Source organism: Spea bombifrons, chromosome 5 (assembly GCF_027358695.1).
Source record: "Spea bombifrons isolate aSpeBom1 chromosome 5, aSpeBom1.2.pri, whole genome shotgun sequence".
NCBI lineage: Eukaryota > Metazoa > Chordata > Amphibia > Anura > Pelobatidae > Spea > Spea bombifrons.
In genome coordinates this window covers 26,277,497-26,300,898 of record NC_071091.1, presented here as the reverse complement: position 1 = coordinate 26,300,898, position 23,402 = coordinate 26,277,497, and the positions used below count along the sequence as shown (strand labels likewise).

General features: G+C 41.1%; 1 protein-coding gene across 2 annotated transcripts in view; it reads left to right on the top strand.

Moving 5' to 3' along the window:
* The first annotated feature begins 569 nt into the window (after nt 1-569).
* THRB (thyroid hormone receptor beta) overlaps nt 570-23,402 on the top strand; it is a 151,508-nt gene continuing 128,675 nt past the window's right edge. Inside the window, exon 1 of one of the 2 annotated variants that reach the window (XM_053466651.1) lies at nt 570-678. The gene's annotated coding sequence lies outside the window, so the exon portion shown is untranslated. Of the gene's footprint in view, nt 679-956; nt 997-23,402 lie in introns of those variants that run through there. The other variant, XM_053466653.1, reaches the window with a different exon arrangement.

Sequence of the window (23,402 nt, the reverse complement as noted above, 5' to 3'; positions counted from 1 at the left end):
GTCTGTCTACACAATGTATAACCACAAAGAAGCTTATCATGGGTTCACGGTATATTGAGGAAGGGCCGAAACAGCGAGCTTCTTGCTGCATTTCACTTATATAGCGGTCTATTATCTGGTTTGATTGTCTCCAGGGTCTTTTTCTGCAATTAAAAAAAACGGGCCATTTTTTTGCTCAGGAGGCTATTGTGCCCCTGCCCACTCTCCCACTAAAGCTTTTTACCCTAAAAGTATAGTGGAGACAAAGGGATGGGACAAGGGCTGACAGTGCGAAAAAGCCAAACTAAATGGAGGAAAATTATCAAAAACTAGTTCTGGGTCTGAACTTGTCTAATCCCAGCCCTGCTTAATTCTCTGAGAGGCACAGACTAGGCGCCTAGTTCCACCGTGTGCTACTGATCCCCCAGGCACCGAAACAGTTAACCAGTGCTTGGCACTCTGCCACCCAGCTGACAATTTGCGACGTCACACAATCTCATGCTAAGCGCGGTTCCCGGGCCCTGCGGGACGGAGTCATTTCTAGCAATCCCCACTGAATTCCCCGGCCCAGTTCACCTCAACACCCGCTGACAGCAGCTTGGACCGGGCCAAACCGACTCCACTGCGGGACCTGACAGCGTACGCAGCGCGCTAAGCTCACTTCCTGAATCGAGCGCAATGCTGCGCAGGGGTTAAAAGGTAAGCGCGCTCGAGTTCTAGAACATATCTGTGTTCGGTGTGCGAGAAGGCACTCCGGCTGTTACGGGAGCTGCTTGCGTGCTTTAACCGGTGTGGGTGAGGAGGAGCAGGCACCAGCGTGCCAACACTGAGCCTGTGTCTGTATTGATGTGAAGCAGAGGCTGCCTGTCTCCTCCTCTTGACTCTCTCCCCCTCCCTCCCTATCCTTGTTCGTCCTCCCCAGGCAGGGTCATTCCAGGACAGCCCAGCGCCCTGCTGCAGGATCAGCTGTAGAGCTCTCCTCCTCCTGTTGCCTGCACTGCTGCATCTGACTGTCAGGTGAGAGCCTTTTTCCTCCTCTTATTTTCTGCTGATCCCCCTTCACCGGGCAGGCTCTTGCTGGTGATGCCCCCACTCCGTGCCCTTGTGTGTGTCTGACAGTTATGTTACCGGCTGTGCCCACAGTCCCTGGCATGGTGGAAAGTATTCTGGCCACCGGGTTGTGCAATAGTATCACTGATCTCCGTGTAGGGACTGGGTGCCATCCTTTCACTTTGACATCTGCCATGGCTTCTCTAAACAGATTTTAGTTTCTACAGGGATTAGTGGCTCCTCATGGACTTGTCTGTAGGACTGTAGCAATGCATGGGTTAATGTATAGGAGTAGACCTATGTGAAGTATTACTGTATATAAAGGCTTGTGACTGGTGTTATAAGATTCCCATGCTGATTATCTCCATTGCATGCAATCATAAATTCTGTTTGTATCTATGCTGACAGCTGGCCAGCAGTGTATACTGTATATAATGTGTGTGGGTGTCCTCCTATAGGAGCTTTACATTAGTGTTGCACGCAACGCCTTCGCTATGTATGTAGCTGGCAAGTTTAACTCTTTCTTGGCAAGGCTGTTTGTGATTGTTCTTGAAAGCAAAGCATAAACATTCAGGATAGAATGCTGTGATGTCTAAGAGGAGCAGGCTGCTGTTTTTAATAAGGACATTTTCTAGTTAAGTAGTAATGGAATTTTTTTTTGTTGTTGACATAAAATAGTTTTAGCAGTTTACGCTGGAAATTAGTTCATTTTCATATCCGTTTGCTAAGTGCTGTTAAGAGACAATAGCCGGTTTGATTTGTATCACGGCGATACTTTAGAAGAATGCATGTCCTGCCTTGGAAATGGTAACCAGTAACACCATAGGTAATCTCTGGCACTTATGGGGAAGATATAAAATGGCCCAAATCACTGCTTAAATAAGTTTTTTTGGATAACTGAAGTAGAATCAAACTGTTTCAATTCTTCGGCTGGATTCTATTTTTATCGAAAGTCTTGATTTTCTAAGAGCCTGAGGTGAAGTTGGCCGCTGGTCCTGAAGCAGTGAACTGTTCAGTGATTCCAGCTACGATTATGTTTGGATTATCCGAAAGAGAGACTTTATTTCTTCTTCTTCTTTAACTAAAGAATACAGTGTGTTCTTGCAGCTGAAGAGATTCCTACATTCTTGATATGGGAAAGTGTGCCAGCCAGTCTTTTATTGCAGACATTTTCATGTAAACTAACCTAGTTCTACCCCCTCCCCCCATAATGGGCATTTACAGACAGTTGGGTGGCTGCCAGTTGTGAAGTTCATGGGCTACGAGTGCTGCTACCTTGTCCTTGTTTGAAATGTCAGGCCTCCATGCGTCCCGGATTTGTTCCTGTTGATGTTCTTTTCTGATATCTGCTTAACTAGTTAGATGTCATTGGCGCTGCTATAATAATTCCAATTTATAACATTATTTAACCAGAAGCTGTTTTTATATCATGATTTTGAGGTCATTAATCTTACTAAGATTACCCAGCCCTGCCTCTTTGCTGCTAAACAGCAGGATGGAGAATTCCCCCATGGGATTGGCCGTGTTGTTCTTTTCACTTCTTTTTAATTGCCTCAAAATGAGTAGTAATTTATGTTTAATGATACCTTAAGAGGTTGGATCTACGACCCAGTCTAAAATGACATGGTGTACCATACTAACTGCAGTTTTGATACACTCCTCTAACAAAAATACTAGTTTGTCTAAGGCGCCGGATTCTCTATTTTCAGCCTCGACAGCTTTTTAAGTGAGGAAAGAACACCATTAATATAGTCTTTCCTGCTGCAATAAACAAACATTACTCATTACGAAATTCTACCAAAGAGAGACAGGTAGAATTATTCCTGTATTATACATTACAATTAAGGTTGACTGTGGAAATTTCACTGAATTAGCCTTGCATTACCCAAGGGGAACTGTGCTCTTGGTTGGTCCTTCATTATGCATGGTGAAGTTTGTGATTTGAAATGCATACTTAACATAGCGTTCACACAAGATGGTCATTGATGCCATTCAGGTTCCAGAAGTAACTCACAACGTTTATTGTGAAGTAGCTCATAGACCTGGAAATAATTTTTTCCTATTAATTCAAGGTTTAGTGAATTAACTCCAGTGACACAATTGATGGTGCGGGGCACTATCATTACATAAAATAAAAGGAACAGCCCCTCTTTTAGTAAAATTACCATTAGGAGTCCATGTTGCTTGGACTTCAATGCATTTTACTGTATACAAATCTGCGCATTGGTTATTTTTAAGTGAAAAATGCTAATTTTAATACTGCTGCCTAAGTCGGTGTTTGCGGACTACCAATGGTTCCTGCGATCTTTAATATGGTTCTTAGCATGAAACATGCAACTGATAAGCCCAATGCCTAACATTTGTTTTGTAACATTATATGCATTAATGAAATTACCCAGCTTTATATATATTTCTACACCTTGGATGTGGTGGTTAATTTTCATGGATTTTGGCTCTGGAAAGTCAACAAATATTTATGAAATGTGCCATGCATGCCTTATGGCATGATTGTGCACACTCTATTACCAAAAGTATGTGGACACCTGACCATCACGCCTATATGAGCATATTGGACATCCCGTTCCAAACTTATGGCCACTGATTTGGAGTTGGCCACCCATAATAGCCTCCACTTTTCTAGAAAGGCTTTCCACAAGGTTTTGGAGCATTTGTGAAGCCAGGCACTGCTGTTTTCCTGAGAAGGCTTGGGTCAGTGGGGTTAAGGTCAGGGCTTTGTGTGGGCCACTAATTCCCCCACACCAGACCCCTCAAACTAAATGCTTTGTGCACACGGGCACAGTCATGCTGGCACAAGAAAGGGCCTTCCCCAAACTTATGCCGCTTCAAAGTTGGAAGCACAGTTCTTGTGCTGATGTTACTTCAGAAGGCAGTTTGGATCTCTGTAGGAAGCAATGCTACGAACGGCAGGCATTTATTGCGTAGTAGTGCATGCATTCCCAGAATAAGAATCGGGAGCAGTCTTGTAACCATAATTTCATGTTTGATATTAAATTTTAGCTACCAACATAGTTATTATATTTGACAGTTGAATAGAATAGTTAACACATATTTTTAGATGATCTAGATGTAAAGCAATTGTACAGTGCCTTGCAAAAACAAAAAACTTGAGCGTACATAACTATTCATCCCCCAAAGCCAATACTTTGTAGAGCCACCTTTTGCAGCAATTACAGCTGCAAGTTGCTTGGGGTACGTCTCTAAGTTTGGCACATCTAGCCACTAGGATTTTAGCCCATTCTTCAAGGCAAAACTGCAGCTGGATGGGTTCTGCTGGTGGACAGTCATACCATAGATTCCCAATTCGAACGACGTCTGGGCTTTGACTTGGCTTGCCGATGAAAAACTTCTCCACAGCATGATGCTGCCACCACCATGCTTCACAGGGGATGGTGTTCTCTGAGTGATGAGAGGGCTTGTGCCAGACATAGTGTTTTCCTTGATGGCCAAAAAGCTAAATTTAGACTCATATGACCATAGTAGCTTTTTCTATGTGTTTGGGGATCTCCCACATACGTTTTGGTGAACAGCAAGTGTGTTGTTTTTTTTGTTGGTGTTTTTTTTTTAGCAGCTCCGAGGAGTGTACGGCTTAAAGTGGTTCTATGGACAGATCCTTCAGAGTTATCTTTGGTTTCTTTGTTGCCTCTGTGATTAATGCCCTCCTTGCCTGGTTTGTGAGTTTTGGTGGGCGGCCCTCTCTTGGCAGTTTTGTTGTGGTGCCAAATTCTTAATAATGGTGCTCTGTGGGATGTTCAAAGTTCCATATATTTTTTTATTATTATAACCCAACCCTGATCTGTCATTCTTCACAACTTTGTCCCTGACCTGTTTGGAGAGCTCCTTGGTCTTCATGGTTGGTGGTGCCCCTTTCTCGGTAGTGTTGCAGACTCTGGGGCCTTTTAGAACAAGTCTATATATATATATACTATGATCAAGTGGACAAGTGGATTTAATTTACTAATTATGTGACTTTTGAAAGGGATCTGGTTTCACCAGATCTTATTTAGGGGCCTCACAGCAAAGGGGGTGAATGCAAATGCACGCACCAACTTTCTGTTTTTTTATTCTTTGAAAGATAAATTTTCTTAATTTTATTTCACTAATTTGGACTATTTTGTGTATGTCGATAACATGAAATCTAAATAAAAAGCCATTTTTTGTAGATGGAACAAAATAGGAAAAATGCCAAGGGTGTGAATACTTTTGCAGGGCACTGTAGAACCAATGTTTATGTGTGTGTGTATATATGTATATATATATATATATATATATATATATATATATATATATATATATATATATATATATATATATATATATATATATATATATATATATAAAAAAATCAGTATTATATCTACAATCACTGTTACTTGGCTAACTCACTTTATATTTTCCAATATTAAGTAATTTCCTGGCAGGCACTCAGTATGTTGAACTTAATGGAATTTAATAAAGAAAAACAAACAATAACATAGCACCTCTTTTTGGCTGGCTCATTAGATACCCTTGGCAATTACTGTCCTGGCAATGAGGCCCTCTCTGATGGTGTGACAAGACAAATATTTAAATTTAATTAAAATGAAATGACCCAACTATGAACTTACCATTACCATGAAAAAAAGCTAAACTCTGCAGTATAATTTCACAATTAACCAATAACTTATTAACAATTCCTAATTACTCAAGTTTTGTGTATAACATTTTAAGGTTCTTCTTTTCCTCGGGACCTGCATGATTTTTTCCTCCCCATAAGTTTGTTCTATCCTGTTTTAAGTTACTGAAGTTGTTGACTGCGAAGAGAGCCTTTTATAAAGTTGTAGCTGGAAAAATATGCGGGACAAAAGACAAATTGAAAGTGAATTAGATATGGTAATTTTGCCACAAATATAACCTTCCTTAAAGTTACATGGCCCCTAATGTTTTAGTATCTCGAAAACAACAACATGATTGAAAAACAAGTATAAACATTAAGTAGCTTTAATAAGACCCTCAAAACTCTAAAGCAAGCAAGTTTTCCTTTGCTTGCTTTGTAAAGACACATAGACGGCTATACAAATACAATATATATTTCTATACTTGTATTTGCAAATGATCTGTATTCCTATTATAACATTCTAAAACAGCCGACAGACAGACAGAATCTTCTATCTCCTCTTATACACACATGCGCGCGCGCACACACACACACACACACAGTTCCGTGCCTCGTGTGGTTTAGCTGCGTGCTAGACTATTCGCCATATATTTAAAAATGACAAGATAGGAAATTGAAGCCGTGGGGCTGACCTGAAGAAGCTTTGTCACAGTGAGAGACATGCAAAGAATATAATTTCACTTTCTTTGTTGTATTGGGCTTTATTGTCCATGTCAGTGCACATTTGGTGAGAAGACTTATGTTTATTATCTCAGACAGTGTTACCCAAAGGCAAGGTGCATGATCTACCCTGTTGCTGCCACAAACACTGTTCCTATAAATCCCAGTTAACTTGAGATTTAACTGTTTTTGCTGTGTAACCAGTAAGTTCATAGAACCATAATAAAAACGAATGATTTTAAGACTTGTTGGTAGCTATTTAACTGAGTAATACATTTAGAAGAATAATTCATTTCATGTACAAAACACACACACATTGTACTGTTTCTATACACATTATTATTGCTAAGGGCTACAGAACACTATTATATACTTAGCAAGCATTCCTAGAAATGGGGGTCATCAAGGGAAGAAAGGATTTACCGTATTTATCGGCGTATAACACGCACTTTTTTAACTAAAATATGAAGCTGAAACCCTACCTGCGTGTTATACGCCGATAAATCCTAGAGCCAGTGGCGGAACTACCGGGGTCGCAACTGCGACCGGGCCCTGGAGTTCTGCCAGTCAGGGGGGGCCCAAGGGGTGCCGAGCGGTTGCTGAAGACGACCGCTCGGCAACTCTCGGGCCCCCCTGACTGACAGAAATCCAGGACTCCTCTGCTGGCGGCCGCCGCCGCCTGCCTCAGCCGCCGCCGCCGCCTGCCTCAGCCTCAGCAGCAGTAGCCGCCGCCGCCGCCTGCCTCAGCCTCAGCCGCCTGCCTCAGCCGCCGCCTGCCTCAGCCTCAGCAGCAGCAGCAGCAGCAGCCGCCGCCGCCGCCTGCCTCAGCGCTTCAACTCCTGTGTTGGAAGCGTGAGGCGTTTGTCTCGGGTGCCGGCGCTCAGCAGTGAAGCGCCGGCACCCGAGACAAACGCCTCACGCTTCCAACACAGGAGTTGAAGGTAAGTGGCCGCCGCCGCCGCCGCCGCCTGCCTCAGCCTCAGCCGGCGCCGCTGCCGCCGCCTGCAGCAGCCGCCGCCTGCCTCAGCCTCAGCCTGCCTCAGCGCTTCAACTCCTGTGTTGGAAGCGTGAGGCGTTTGTCTCGGGTGCCGGCGCTCAGCAGTGAAGCGCCGGCACCCGAGACAAACGCCTCATGCTTCCAACACAGGAGTTGAAGGTAAGTGACCGGTGTGGGGTTAGGGAGAGAGAGGGGAGATCCTGAGAAGGGGGGTTAGGGTGTGTGTGTGTCTGAGTGTGAGTGTGTCTTACTGTGTGTGTGTCTTACTGTGTGTGTGTGTGGTTTCCCAGATAGCAGTGATCAAAAGTTTTTTTTGTTCAGTTTTTTTGTTCAAAAATGGGGGTGCGTGTTATACACCAGTGCGTGTTATACGCCGATAAATACGGTATGTCCTAAAGAGGGATTGCCCCTCTTAAAGTGGGGTACTTAGGAGGTACGCATAGTAACTGTAAAATATAAGATTTTACAGAGCCTGTAATAGTCCAAATAAGGTCACTTTCTGTCATTTATAATATAAATAATATAGGATTTGAGATGCAAAAATTATGTCTGTGATCATAAGGATTTAGACTGAAGCACTCATAAAATAATGAGAAATATTAACACAAGATATTATAATTGGCTTAAATAGAAAGCGAAACTTCATTGTAAGAGTTAAATGGGGCTACTTGCCCAGTGAATACTATATACGTTCTGACTAACACTGTACATTTAGTTTTATTGTACTTTATCAGCTGAAATAAGAATTTACTTTTGTTCTGTTCTTTTGCTGAAGAAAATATTTAACTTCCTCCAAATAGCTAAAGAGCAAACGAGGCAACGTTTACCTTTACAAAGGTCACCTGTACATGAAAACATATGTTGGGTAGAAACTAAATATGCACGTTAATGGGTCCTCAACTTTTGTTTAATTCTCTTATTATTAGTTGACTGAAAGGTGAACTAAGCAGCTGTTTACTGAGGATGTAATCCTTAATTAAGCCAGGAGACATGTGTATTTTAATGTGAGAGGTATATGATGGTGGCTTTTCTTACTGGGGCCTAAAGTCATTTTTTTCGCAAAAGTTGGTACTGGGAACGGTATTTTTTTTTAAAATTATTATTACTTGATGGTTACAAATGAATGTAGACGGTTACCTTGATCGCTGATTTATTCCTGTATGAATCCAACATTTGTAAGCTTCTGCATGGAGCTCTTCATTCTGCTCAACCCCCAAACCCATTAAGTATTCACATTGCACTTTTTCCCTCTGCGTTTGCCAGCTACAAATAGTTGAAACTGATGTCTCCCGAGCAGGACTAGCCAACAGTTTTTGTTTTCTTTCTCCAAAAGTAGCTGAACAACAACTTCCACAATTCTTGGCCAGATTTGGAAAGCCAAAACTAACTGGAAATCATAAAACTTGTATTTTGACCACAGATTAACAGCCACCGGCCAATATTTTGGGGGAAGGGGGTTTGCTTCCTTCACTAAAAATGTAATATGTTTAGTCTAATAGCTTTGGCTGCCATCGCCTACTCTTTAAGCAAGCAAAGTTAGTAGAAACTAACTATAGGGACATCACCGCTGTGTGTGGCTTGTATTATAGGCCACTTGGTTGAATGGCAAGGGATTTGTACAACCTGGATGCCAATGCACGTGTTCAGAGTAGGATTAAGAGGAAGGGGATAGGCCAGTACAGTACATTTATACTAGGCCACCAATAATTTCTGATGCCCTGGCTAGCTTCACTACATATTGTGTGCATAAATAGATTTATGCAATGCTATTCAAACTGTATGGGTTGATTTATAGATAATCAAAATGGTGTAATTGCAGACGAAAAGACTGGAATTAAATTGCTCTACGATTGCTTAATAAGGCAATAACATTGCTTGAAAACAAATTTGAACTGCAATAAAATATAATAAAAGCAATTTCTGTTTGGTTAGCTTTGGTTCTTGCTATTCATTTTTTTCTCTTGCAATGTGAACGTGTGATACAAAGATCAAAGCAAAAATCTGCTACATACATTATTACTAAACCTACCAAGTAATAGAGTAATAGCACTGTACACTTCAAAGTATGCAAAAATTACAATTCTCCACCTACCTTCCCCTTCCAGAACCAGCCTCCTTCCAGTTAACCTTTTCCACTTTCTCCCTTTCCTTCTACATTCATCAGTTGAATCTCATTCATCATCCCCGCTTTCTGTTTTATAACTTCACCCCTTCCCTGAACGCTATACTTCCAGGATTTCAGATATTTCATATCTTAATTTGGAATAAAGGCATTTGTATGAATGTTAGTTCAGTCATTGAATTTTTAAATAAAGTCTTATTTTACTTTTAAATGAATTTACTTAAAACGTTTTAAAATTATTTACATACTAGAACTTTTTTAACCCCCCCCCCAATGTAAAGGGTAGTCACAATGGTCAAGAAGTACCGTATTTTTGTTGTCTCCCCCAGGAGAAAAGCAGAGTTGTACTGCAGAGTGTAATATTACTTTCAAACTGAACCCTATGAACCCCTGCCAGTTACTTAATTCATTCAAATCGAATGCCAGAACATTTAAACTGGGTCAAGTACAAAGAGGCGTGTGAAAGACATCCATTAAGTAATATTCTTAATAGGGTCATTGTATTGATACATTGAGTAGCACCTGCAGGGGTGGACTAACAATGGGAGCCGCTTGCTGCTGTATTGTAATTTAGGTATGTATCTGCACTGCATAGCATGAATACATTCATTCATCCGCTGGGTGATTTGGGAAGCCCACATTGGGCTACCGTTTCCTGTAGCAAGGGTTTTTGCAGACAAACAGACAGACTCCATTAGGATCAGCCAGGAAGGAGCTCCTTCTCTAGTCACATGCTACAGCCTGTAGAAACTGCATGGCTATTTGCTTGTGCGGAAAAGGTAACATATTTACTGTGTGAGGATCCCTCAGCTAAGAAGGAGCAGCTACAGGAAGAGAGATGCTCTGCAGGCAGGTGCTTGGATCTGGGTTTGTGAGTCAGTGTGTATGTATGTATGTATGTATGTATTAAGTGTGTATGTTTGTGTGTGCATTATACCTCTGAATGTCTTTGTATTTCAGATAAATAAATATATAGGTATCTTCTTACCCTGCTTTTTCTGATGGGAATTTGATTATGTGCGGACATTCTGTTAGCTGAGTAACTTTCATGCTGTTTTGTGGGAGCAAAACTTGCTTTACATTTTGCTCCCCCTATAATATGATTCCTGGGCCTGATACTGTCTGTGACGTTCCAAATGCAGGGTGAATTGTATCTGTTTGTGAATAAAAAGGTAACACATTTGTAGAAAAGAACTATAGTAATCCTAACGATCAGCTTCCCATTTTTCTTGTAATAGTGCACAGTTGGAGAATGTACTGGCAGTGGATTATTCTGTTCTTCACCAACAGGTGGTTGATGTATTGAATTAAATTGACAGTATTTTGACAGGCTGATAAGGCGGGCTAAGAGAACCTGTTTCCTCTGTATAGGTTAATAATGCCTACATTTGAAGTCTGGCAAGTTTCATCTATTAGTCCGATATTACTTCTATAATTCTGTGGTCCTACGCACATTTGGCTTACAGACCACTCCATCATAATAACTGCATACTGTCTCCAGAGTTCATATGGAGAACACACGGAAGGAGCATACAAAACATGTTATTGGGGTAGAAACGGCTATCTACGTGGTAGTATCCGTAGTTATTTAGTCTTACTGTATTTTTAAACATGCATTGGTTTATGTATGGGAGCTTCCAAGGGTAGGATGTTCAAAGTATATACTTTGGTGGAAATGCAAGTTTTCTATTGCATGTGCAAAAGTTCAAACCCTATTGGTACACGTGGAAAGGGATCAGGCACTCTGCACAGTCTTCAGAAATAAATACAAAGCTTGAACTGATGGTTAGTTTATTTTGAGATTTACTTTGTATAACAGCAGAGGGGATTAACAAAACACTGCCTTGTGGCAGCAATTTTGCCTGCAGTGAACCCTTTAGATCCTTTTTTAAATGGACAGTTCAGTGCCCAATGCAGCCTCATCAAGAAACAATATATATTATTACAGTGCTTTGTAGGTCGTTTAATATACATTCCTCAATCTGTAAAACAAAACTACTTCCTATGAGAGACGCTGCAGCGCAATTCCCCGTCTGTGGTCTCGTTTTGATGCCACCAGTTGGCTGCTTGATGTAGACGATTAGTGGCAGGAAAGTGCTCCCTCTAAGATAAATGAGAGCACTTACTGTGCATGCAGGCAGGGGTTCCAATGCTAGAGCTGACTTTAAGAACTGATGTCCTGCAAGCCTTGAAGCTGATCGATGGTGAAAGAGGAAAACGCATACGGAGAGGTTCTTCAGAATCCCTCCATGCTCTGCTTTCGTATGCGATAAAGTGAAAATCATATTACAAAATGTTATCCATTCACTTAAATCTACATGAAAGTTCAGCAGTATGTTTGTTTTTTGTCAATAAACCCGCTTGAACAAAGGTAGTTTATTAAGCAAGGATATACGAATATACAGTATGTTAATAGTCCTCTGCTCTTGGCATTTGATTTATCTAAAATATATTCTTGTTTAAGTTATAAAAAAGAAACATTTTAATAAATGTGTCTGAAATGCCTCAATACAAACTTTGTGGGTTTTTCTGAGCTGGAATCGATTCGTAAACCACAACGAATAATAAAAATAGAACAACCAAAAAGTGTATCACTGTGCGGTGCCTTAAATTCCAACGATATCCTCTAATTTCTTGTAGGCTCTTTTTCTCTAGATATTTTTTTGGAACTCTGTAGGGAAGATTTATAAACCCACAGACTAATATTCTGTTTGCTGTTAGTGATGGGCGAGGATAAAATAACATGTGCCATCAAGAGTGCCAAACATCTGTAACATGCAAAGCTTGATGCATATCGGTATATTTATTAATGTTGGCAATGGATGGATATACATTCTAGAGGTATCAGCACATATATCATAATTAACACCTTCACAGCCCTAGGCCACTGCCAATGTATTTATTAGGATATGTCCTAGATTCAACAGAAGTAAATTGGTTTAAGTGTTTCTAGGGGAAGAGTTAGAACAGAAGGTACTGTTGTTTAGGTGGGATACAAAGTTTGCTTTTTTCTTCAGAGTAACTAGCGGGCATTTTTTCCTGATGTTATTAAACTGAAAGTATTTAAGCTTAACCAGTTTACAGTCAATAAATGTCAACGTACTTGCACATTTAAAAAAAAAAAGAAAATCCAGTTTAAAAAAAATCTAATCTAATTTCCTTCCAATCTACGAGGGTGCCATTTTAGTATCTGTTGGTTTTTAACATTTGAGCTAATATTAAGGAAGACCAATAGACATATTAGTGGAAATAACAACAACAACAAAAAAAATTATAAAAACATTTAATGTTACAGTTGGCAATACTCAGAACAAGCATTGCAAACAAGGAAATGTTAACTGAATGCCAAAATTCCTTCTTCAGCATAACTTCAAGTTTTATGTAATAATTTTTGGTATGATATAATAACACGCGGTCGAGCAGTTCCTTTAATTAGGGAGAATATTTGATTATGCGGCAGCAGCATCACTATTCTTCAATTGTAAAAACTCTGTTAACATTACAGAATATATACCAGTCAAGATTTGGCGTATTTACTGTTGCGTCAAAACATATTTCTGCAAACTGGGGATCTTGATAATAAAAAAGCATTTCACAAGTTTAAAAATGGAGTATTAAAAAGAAAGCAGAAAGTACATGTATTTCTTTGTATTCACTTATGTATAATTTAGGAGCCAAGAAAGAAATTCGCTGGAAGCAGCTTATAGATTCGGGGTTGTGAAACCGCGGCCCGCGAGCTGAATGCGGCTCTTTCACATGTAACGTGCGGCTTGCTGAAATGTTTTGGTTGGACCGGCGTATTTTCATGCCGGCTCGTTAGACAGAGCATGAGAAAGCATGAGGGAGAGAGTAGGGGAGCTGGGAGAGTTGTCACAGAACGTAAGTAAAAGTGAGCGAGAATGGAAAAGCAACGAAATACAAAAAAAATCAGAACTCTCTGCTTCATCTTTGTTTATTTTTTGGACATTCATATGAATCGGAATGCACAAATCTAATGCGGACTAAAAGATGCCATATGTGTTTCTAACAATTTGAAACCCAGGGAATATTCTTCTGTGAATTAACCAACAAATGTTGTTTACTCACGAGGCCTGTACCATCAGTAAAATATCTGGTATGTATGTAATTTAATTATTGAAAATAATAAATATGAACCATTCATATTATTCATATGTGTAGTTTCTAAACTTTATAAAACTACATATGAATAAAGGATAATATGCACACATTTTTTTAAATGTTTATGTATACAGTGATTTTTGTTTCGTGATCTATCGTACGCCAAATCTCTTGCGGTAAGCAAGTTTGGCCGCCCCTGCTATAGCTCGTACATAACACGTGCGTTAAAAGGGAATGAATGTCAGGTAAATGGATGTTGAATAAATGTGGGTGGCTACACCTAAGCTATGGTCCCTTTTTCTCCCTTGGAGCTCCAAACAGTTACGGTAGGCACATCTTTTCTGCATTAGAGAGAATCATGCTGTGAGGGTATGGTGAAATACCACAAACCACATGCATAGAAGGATGGTGGACCATGTAGTTGAATCTTGTCCATTTTACTATGGCGCAGTTACATATTTAGGGTTTCTCCGGGTTTGTTGGATACTGGATCTGTTTGGACACTGGCTTATTATCCAGATGCTAGAGAGTCCTGGAAGATGCAGCCACTCCCTGCCAATCCACTGTCTGTCTAAACCCAGTCTACCCTTGATAACATAATGATCCCATTTATAGATATGTTGCACTGTGGAATTGTCCGTTTGCAAAATAAGATTAACGTAAGTCTTATTGCTTTATTATATAGCTTTATAAATGGGCATTCATTTAACATTGAGCTAGTGTTGTCATATATTTCCTCTAAAATGTAATCTGATCTCTGAAATTCACATTTACTTTTTTGCTATCTGGCTGCTAAGGTTTTATGTTCCTTAGATTTCTATTCTGTACATGAACCCATTAATTAGTCACTATGAACCACCTATTCTCTACCACTCAACTTAGTCACACACGTTGAGACTATCTGTGCCAGACTGTGATGTAAAAAAGTGAAAGGCAAACTTTACAGACGAGAGAAACTGGTTCTGCTTGTTTTATCAGCATAGAACACTGTGGATATGTTGATCTTTAAGGTTTGTTGTTTTATGGGCAGTTCAGGAAATAATCTCTGTCAAGGTGTCAACGATATGAATTCTAATGTAAAGCTAAATTACCTACATCTTTTAAATGTACAGTGAATTAATGTATAGGGCTTACTAAGTTTCAAGAGTTGGATAAAGCCAAAGGAAAATACTATGCTAGTCTATAAATACTAATTTTGGTTCGATGAGCAGGCGCCACATAAAAATCCAGGTTTACTTTCCACTTCTAAGTTGGACCAGCCAGGAGAACAGCGTTTTTTGTCATAACCATGCCTGTCCAGGTTCTGCTCACTTACTGCCTATTTCTGCCCACTTGTCACCCACTCCCACCCACCAAGTTTTAAATGAGACAAGCCACCGGCTGACCGAGAATCATCCTCTCTGACAACCGGTGAGGGTCTGCATCGCACAGACAGACTCCGTTACTGCCCTTCACTTACACTGTGGCTTCTATGAAGCTGCAGTGAAAGTGCCTTCAGTAACAGAGCCGGGTAGAGAGGCAGAGCGGTGTATGGGAGGGGGGAGGGGTCAGAGGGGTGTATGGGAGCCACCCTCCAATACACCACTCTGGCTCCTCCCCCTCTCATACGCCACTCTGCCTCTCTACCCGGCTCCCTGGTGTCTTGTCAGAAACGGAGGTTCACAGGAGGCAGAGTGGAGTATGGGAGGGGGGAGGAGGCAAAGTGATGTATGGGAGGGGGAGGAGCCAAAGTGATGTATGGAAGGGGGAGGAGCCAGAGTGGTGTATGGGAGGAGGCAGAGTGGAGTATGGGAGGGGGAGGAGCCAAAGTGATGTATGGGAGGGGAGGAGGCAGAGTGGTATATGGGAGGGGGAGGAGGCAAAGTGATGTATGGGAGGGGAGGAGCCAAAGTGATGTATGGGTGGGGGAGGAGGCAGAGTGGTGTATGGGAGGGGGGAGGAGGCAGAGTGGAGTATGAGAGGGGGAGGAGCCAGAGTGGTGTATGGGAGGGGGAGGAGCCAGAGTGGTGTATGGGAGGGGGAGGAGCCAGAGTGGTGCATGGGTGAGTTATAGTAGTGTATGGGGGGTATTATGAATTTTTAGGGCATATAGGGGGTATAAGGCATATGGATATTAGGCATATCAGGGGGGCATAAACATCTGGGGGTAAAAGGTATATCAGGGGGCTCAGTGGCATATAGGGGGTATAAGACATATCGATATTAGGCATATCAGGGGGGCATAAAACAAATCTGGGGGTAAAAGGTATATCAGGGGGCTCAGTTGCATATCACTGGCATATAAGGCGTATAAGGCATATCAGGGGGCACAGTGGCATATCAGGGGGCACAGTGGAATCTGGCATATAAGAGGTATAAGGCATATATGGGGGCAGAGTGGCAAGCTGGGGGTCAGATGTGCATAACTGGGGGCAGTTTGGTAAATAAAAAAATGTAAACAAGGCTTTTTTCTCAGTTTTTATTAAATATGAAAAATAGTTAACATATGAATTAATATTTACTAATAACTTTGTATTGAAACCTAGTTTGAGAAACACCGTGTTTGGGTTCTTGTAGCTTTTATTATTATGTCAGTAAAATAAGAAGGTGAATAGAGAGAGGCCATTGCAATAAAGAGATGAAAGTGTAAATTGTACGTTTTTTTATTGCAATTTTCTTCAATTTAAAATAATGTATTTTTTTTATCCGATTAATCGACAAAATAATCGGCCAACTAATCGATTATTAAAATAATCGTTAGTTGCAGCCCTAGTTGCTACCTAAATCCACAGAGGTACTCTGAATAGTTATTCAAAATGTTTTGAACAAGTTCCTTAAAAAAAAACAAAAAAAACTGTGCACGTGTACCTAGAAGGTTTGATGCTGTTTTGAAGGGTAAGGCCGCTAACACCAAATGCTGGTTTATCCTTTTGTTAAGTGATAAACATTAGCTAGTAACATTTTTTTGAAAGCACTTTTTTCACACACGCCTAAAATTTTGGCAAACCCATGGTGCTTACCTGAGCACAGCTTCTGCCACTGAGATGCAGCATCCATGTCTCTAGTGCAGAGTCACTGAACCGGAGCTTCCCATGTACTGTTTGAGTAATTTAAATGAATAAAAGGCAGGAAGTCCTATAAAATATCTGTCTAAGCCATCATGCGATTTCATTACCAAATTGTGTCATTCAACATTGTTAGTTAACTCATGTTTTATGATCGAAACACTTACAAAGATGTGTAATGTTTTTGTTATTGTGCAGTGTCCTAAAAATGAACCGGTTACCTAGAATTTGGGAGGGGAACGTTTCCTAGAGCACAAACCCTAATCTGTTCATTTCAGTACATCAACTGCTAAGAAAATCTAGAGATGGTGAGATAAGCGGACATTTTAGTTTACAGCTTACACAGCACTAGGCCTGATTGACACATAACTTCTATAGTTCATGCACAGAATTTAATCATGTCTGTGTATGAATTCTAAATATTACTGGGCTGTACTTAGTAAATGGCCAATGACATGGAAAATTCATTTGAGCCAAAGTTTGGAGGACAGTTGCTGCTTTAGGCGTTAAGTATATTATTACCGTATAAGATGACCCCACCAAAATCTGAATAATAATTTATGAAAAAAAGAAAGTCTGAATATAAGACGACCCTATAAGAAAATGTTAATTCATGTAAACCATGTGAACTATTTTTTTTAATAAAATAATGATTGAGAAAAATATTTTGTTTTTATTTCCTTTTTTTCCCAACCTGCCCCCTCAGTAATGCACATCTGCCCCAGAAATGCCTATATGCCACTGTGCCCCATGAAATGCCTTTTGACCCCCCTATGTGCCACTCTGCCTCCAGAAATGCCTTATACCCCTATATGCCACTCTGGCATTTAGGGGTTTAAAAGGGATATTATGGGGCAGAGTGGCATATAGGGAGGTATAAGGCATTTCAGGAGGCAGAGTGGCGTATAGGGGTTAAAAGGCATTTCTGGAGGCAGAGTGGCATTAAGGGGGTTAAAAGGCATTTCATAGAGCACTCTGCCTACAGAAATGCCTTATGCCCCCCATTGAACACTCCCCTTCCTTCTCCAAACTTACCGGTGCTTCCCTGGTGTGTAGCCGGGGCAGCGTGTAGATGTCTACGCGATACGAGTAGGCAACTTCCGCTGCAGCCGGAAGGAGGTGCGGTTAGCAGCGGGGGTTGTCTGCGTCCATCGCGCAGACCTTCCCCGGCTGTCAGAGATCAGAGTTCCCCGCACCGGGCGGGGAACTCTGATCTCGCGTAGACGTCTACTCGCTGCCTGGACACCACACGGGGAGTCAGAAGCACCGGTAAGTTGAGGGGGAGGGCATAAGAGAGGAGGATCTAGGTCCCCTGCAGCGCTGTGTGGGATCTGGATCTTAGTCTCATAGTCAGACCTATTTGAGGTCTGATTATAAGACGACCCCGATTATAAGCATTTGCTCTGGAAAAAAACTCGTCTTATAATCGAGCAAATACGGTATCATTATTACAATTATTTTTTAATGATTTATATAGCACCATCGTATTTCACAGTTCGGTACAACAGCCAGACAGAACGTAAGTGATAAAACATTTCTACATTTTTCTTCCTTTTATAAAAAATGACAAATGCTCTTTAAGTAACAGCCCGTGCGGAGATTATATTTCATGTTTACAGCAAAACATTTGAAAGAAAGTTACTTAGGTTATAGGTTGAGATAGTGGTTTATTTTAGTGACGTGTGGAAACGTTATCAGGGTAATATGAAGGCGCAGCAACACTGGACGTGTCTGAGAATGATCGTGATCAGAGCAGTGAGCACATAATCACATCGGTATCATGTATTATACACAGAGATCTGTATATCACTATCAATACGATATTCTGCTCTATAGCCCACCCTTACTTGTCTCTTCGTCCTCTCCGCTGCAAAGCCCTTTGATCATTCCTGAGTGCTCCCTAATCACCCCAGGACTAAGAGCACTGAAGGACTTTTTATTTTCTTTCATAACAGTATTTCTGGCCTCAAGAAGCAAATCACTACTTTGTAAGCTCCACTATGTAAATGGAAGGAGAGTTATCAGGGGAAAAGTCTTTAATAGTGTTCTTGTTTTTTCCGTTCCTTGAACAACGCCCATGAGACGTTCGATGCACTCAACTGTACCTGCCTGAAACTGTGAACAAACCCACTGAGAATTTCTACTGAAACGGTGTATTTGAAGAAGTGATTGTATAGCATCCATTTTTTTTGCTATGTACAGCATATTGGTATATTTTCTCAGAAAAAAAGTAAAGTATCCCTAAAAACCGCAACATCGCCCTTTACCAAACATTCTTTACCATCACATGGCATCACATGACTTTAGCAGGGAGGGAGGAAAGTTCATGGCTATTTAATGGGTAGGTCAAGGTGGCGGAAAAAGTGCCCTTGGTGCACCCTGGTGCATCGGCTTTAGGATGACTTTAGGCCTAGGGCTGCAGAAGCAGCAACTCATTACCACGACAAAACCACACAGATCTCTGTAGCATCTCTTCCCCTGCTCCAGGATATGACATCACTTTCTGGCACTTGCCATGACACCTGCCATTGGGAATGGACCTTTGCTTGGTGGAATTGCTGAGTGTAGATTCCCTGATATCACACCACACACGTGAGAGGAGAAAGCAGTGAAAAAAGACACTATTTTCTTATTACAATTATAGCATTTAAAGCGAGTTCTTCAAAATAGTGTTAAATTGATAAGGATGATAACAGTAGCCTTTGCTTAAGCCTTTGTTTAGTGCAGCAAAACTTCCTAATCTGTACTTATTACTTGCTTATTAAAAACAGATTACCTGGTATATTCACAATTAGTATCCAGTGTCATAGTTTAGCTAGGCACAGTGGGAGTTCTGGTTTAACAGCACCTGGACCGCGACAGGAGAACAACCTCTATTTCCTATTAATGATATCAAGCCTGGCTTAATGTTAAATTTAAGTATTTTTTCCCTAGATTTTCCATACAATTGACAATTTATTTTTTGAGCAGTTTATTGCTCAAATGTTCTTAAGATTACAACATTTTTTTTTTATAACCAATTGTGCATGGCTGTCTGGGAAAATCAGCATAACATTGAAAATGTGGCTAATGTCATCCAAGTGGCCTTTGTGGGTAATCTAAAGGGAGAAAACCATTTAATGACCAAAAATACAAATCCATGAAAGGTTCTCATAAGAAATCCTAGGCTACACGTGTGGAGATGGAACAAATGTAATTTGCAAAGCCAATTAGTGGATGTTTTTCGTATATAATATAGCAGTTATGTTAGCTACTGAGCTTAATTTAGATAAGCCCCTTGATGAAGGATATAAAACACATATAATGACCATGTTATGACATGATCCAGCTGCTTCAATGCATCAGTTCTGCTGGTAATGAAGACCGGAAACACCTTGTCCATGTCTCTGGTCTAAATGCTTACTGGGCAGGCTGGTGCAGCCGAAAGCGAAAGACCTAGGTGCAAAGATTAGAACTTCTCATAGAAGCTCTGTGCTTTGATATTGTGGAGCGAAGAGGTGTCATTATTTTGTTTGGAAAAAAATATACCGTATTTATCGGCGTATAACACGCACTGGTGTATAACACGCACCCCCATTTTTGAACAAAAAAACTGAACAAAAAAAACTTCATCAGAATCACTGCTATCTGGGAAACCACACACACACAGTAAGACACACACACAGTAAGACACACACACACACACTAACCCCCCTTCTCAGGATCTCCCCTCTCTCTCCCTAACCCCATCCCGGTCACTTACCTTCAACTCCTGTGTTGGAAGCGTGAGGCGTTTGTCTCGGGTGCCGGCGCTTCACTGCTGAGCGCCGGCACCCGAGACAAACGCCTCACGCTTCCAACACAAGAGTTGAAGCGCTGAGGCAGGCGGCAGGCGGCGGAGGCTGAGGCAGGCGGCGGAGGCTGAGGCAGGCGGCGGAGGCTGAGGCAGGCGGCGGAGGCTGAGGCTGAGGCAGGCGGCGGCGGCTGAGGCTGAGGCAGGCGGCTGAGGCAGGCGGCGGCGGCCGCCAGCAGAAGAGTCCTGGATTTCTGTCAGTCAGGGGGGCCCGAGAGTTGCCGAGCGGTCGTCTTCAGCAACCGCTCGGCACCCCTTGGGCCCCCCCTGACTGGCAGAACTCCAGGGCCCGGTCGCAGTTGCGACCCCGGTAGTTCCGCCACTGGCTCTAGGATTTATCGGCGTATAACACGCAGGTAGGATTTCAGCTTCAAATTTTAGTTAAAAAAGTGCGTGTTATACGCCGATAAATACGGTAATGCATACATTTTAATTTAAGGTGGGTTTATCCCAATAAAAAAGACTTTGATCAAACCGGTACAAAAAACAAATGTTACAGATACTAGAAGGCTCTTTAAACTAGTGGTGCTTAAATCCATTCATAAAAAATCCTTTATGCAGAACAAAATGATTTTAATGCATACCTGCAGCGTACATGTGCATACCTTGGAAATTCCCAGGTATGTTCTCTTGCAGGCAACTGCTCCTTGATCCATGTAAGAAGCAGGAGCTGGAGGGGGGGCAGATGTCGCTATTCTCATTAAGAGATCAAAGGCATCTCTTAAAGCCCAGTAAGCAGCTAATCCAGGTATTTCCATGTCAGAGGAGCACTTTTTTTCTATAAAGAATTTGAATTAGTATTAAAGGTAACATTTTTACTGTTATGACCCTGACTCTGTTAAGGTGGGCAGAACATTTAAAAAAAAGTAAAATGAAATCAAACGTTTTTAATGACCGTTAAAAAAAAAAAAATATATAGGTCCAGGCCCGTTTCTTAATTTTTTATTTTTAATACACCACATAACAATAAACATACTTGTAAGGAAACGCTTCCCTTCTGAAACGCACCCTGTCTGTTATAACATGTCACAAGGATTTGGAAATGGGCAGGTGACCAGCAGGCTGGAAGCCAGCAGAAAAGACAACAAAGCGAAGTGCAAATCTTTTAGCTATGGTAGTGAACAAATATTAATATAACAAATAGACCGTTTTGCGCTGATTATGGTTTATTTTTAAGTGAAGGAGCACAAAGAACTTGAGCTGCAAGGCAAATTTCCTTTTCTCTCCTCAGTCAATAAATTATTGTAATGCGATGTGTAAAGGGTACATTCCATGTATATTTCCTTGCTTTTGCTAATTGTTCGGCTGCAAGAGTCCCTGCTAGAGGAATTCTGGGCAACAATTGGTATTCCTTTTCCTTATCAGGTTCTCAAGCATCTTAATAACCCGCACACCTTTTCGTCCCCTCCACGCCTTACTCACCATTTCTTCCTCCTCAGCTGTCTTTTAATTCGCTTCATCACATTACACGTTCTCTTTCCCAAGTAGCCAAATATGCACCAGAGTTTAACTTGCCGTCAGGCATCCATATCAGGCCGCTTACCCATTGCTCTGTCCACCCTCCATATTAAGGCAATGCTTATCTACAGGCCAGACGAAGTTTGAGTGAAGGACTTTTTAATGGCAGTGCTCCATAAGCATATTGATTTGAAACAAATTTCATCAGTCTAGGTAATGAGCAAATGAAAATAAATTGGAGTATAGATCTGTTTTATTGTATCCTGCCATCACAATGAAAATAAGCAGATCCATTGTCTCCCAGTGCTTTGAGTTAGTGACATCAGCTGTGCTTTATAACTTCTTATGGAAGTTCTGTTAAAGAAACCAATATAAAGTGTATTTCATTGTGTCATACAATCGCAAAACATTTGCTAACTAGTAAGAACTCCAAAGCCTTCCCATATTTGAAGCGCGTTCGTGATATCCTGCCAAAGTTAAGAACTGCAGTGCTGGATGTCACTCTACGGCTATTTCAGATTTATTTTCCTAACTTAGTTGCTCTTCCAGCTGGGAACTGTTAAATGTGTTTCTTTAATCAGGAACATTTGTTGTGGTGAGATGGAAGAAGACTGTTGCTATCGTCAGCATCTTATTCCGACTAATTGTCTCCACCCACGCAAGTTCAATAATGAGGTTAATGTCTATGATGCTTTTGATGGTGTGCATTTTATTAAACTCTCTGATAACTTTTGACTCTTTGGATGCCAGAGCAACGACCAATATGGGAATGTGTTGCTTATTTCTGCAGAGTTTGAGTTACCTAATCAGAAAGAGTTCACATACGTATGTCTAGATTTGACCCCATATTAAAGACCTTGTGCATAAGTCACAAGGGGTTGGATGGGATTCATATCCTGCCTGAGCCATGCAAAACGGTTTATACATACCCAGGTTTTGGTGCTTTGGTAAGTGTTGGTTATGGCTGACTAGGACTTGCCAGTATGCTCTGTCAGTAAATGAGGTATAAAGCACCATATCACTAGGCTGTTATATCAGTTTGGAAGACCACCACGTTGTTACTTTAAACTAACGTTGGTGGTCTGCGTGTGCTTATAATGCACATGGACTTTCCATAGATGTTTCTACTTCAATTTAGATCAAGAATAGCATAGGTTATAGGACTTCAGCCCTAGAGCCGTAGCCATAGACATGCTTGGATTGGCCATTGTGCAAACTGGGCAAATGCTCAATGGGTCAGTGTTCAATAGAACCTCCAAGGTACCTTCACTGCCTCTTGTGCTGGCTATTCTGGATGTATGCAAATATATAATGTATACAGTGTATGTATGTATGTGTGTGTATGTGTTATTCTCTCTAGACAATGAAGTTTTATGCGCAAATTACATTTTCCAACATTAAATTTAGACAAGTCAAGACATTTACGTGGCTTGGGTTCAGATTATGATGAGCTTTCATCTGGGTGC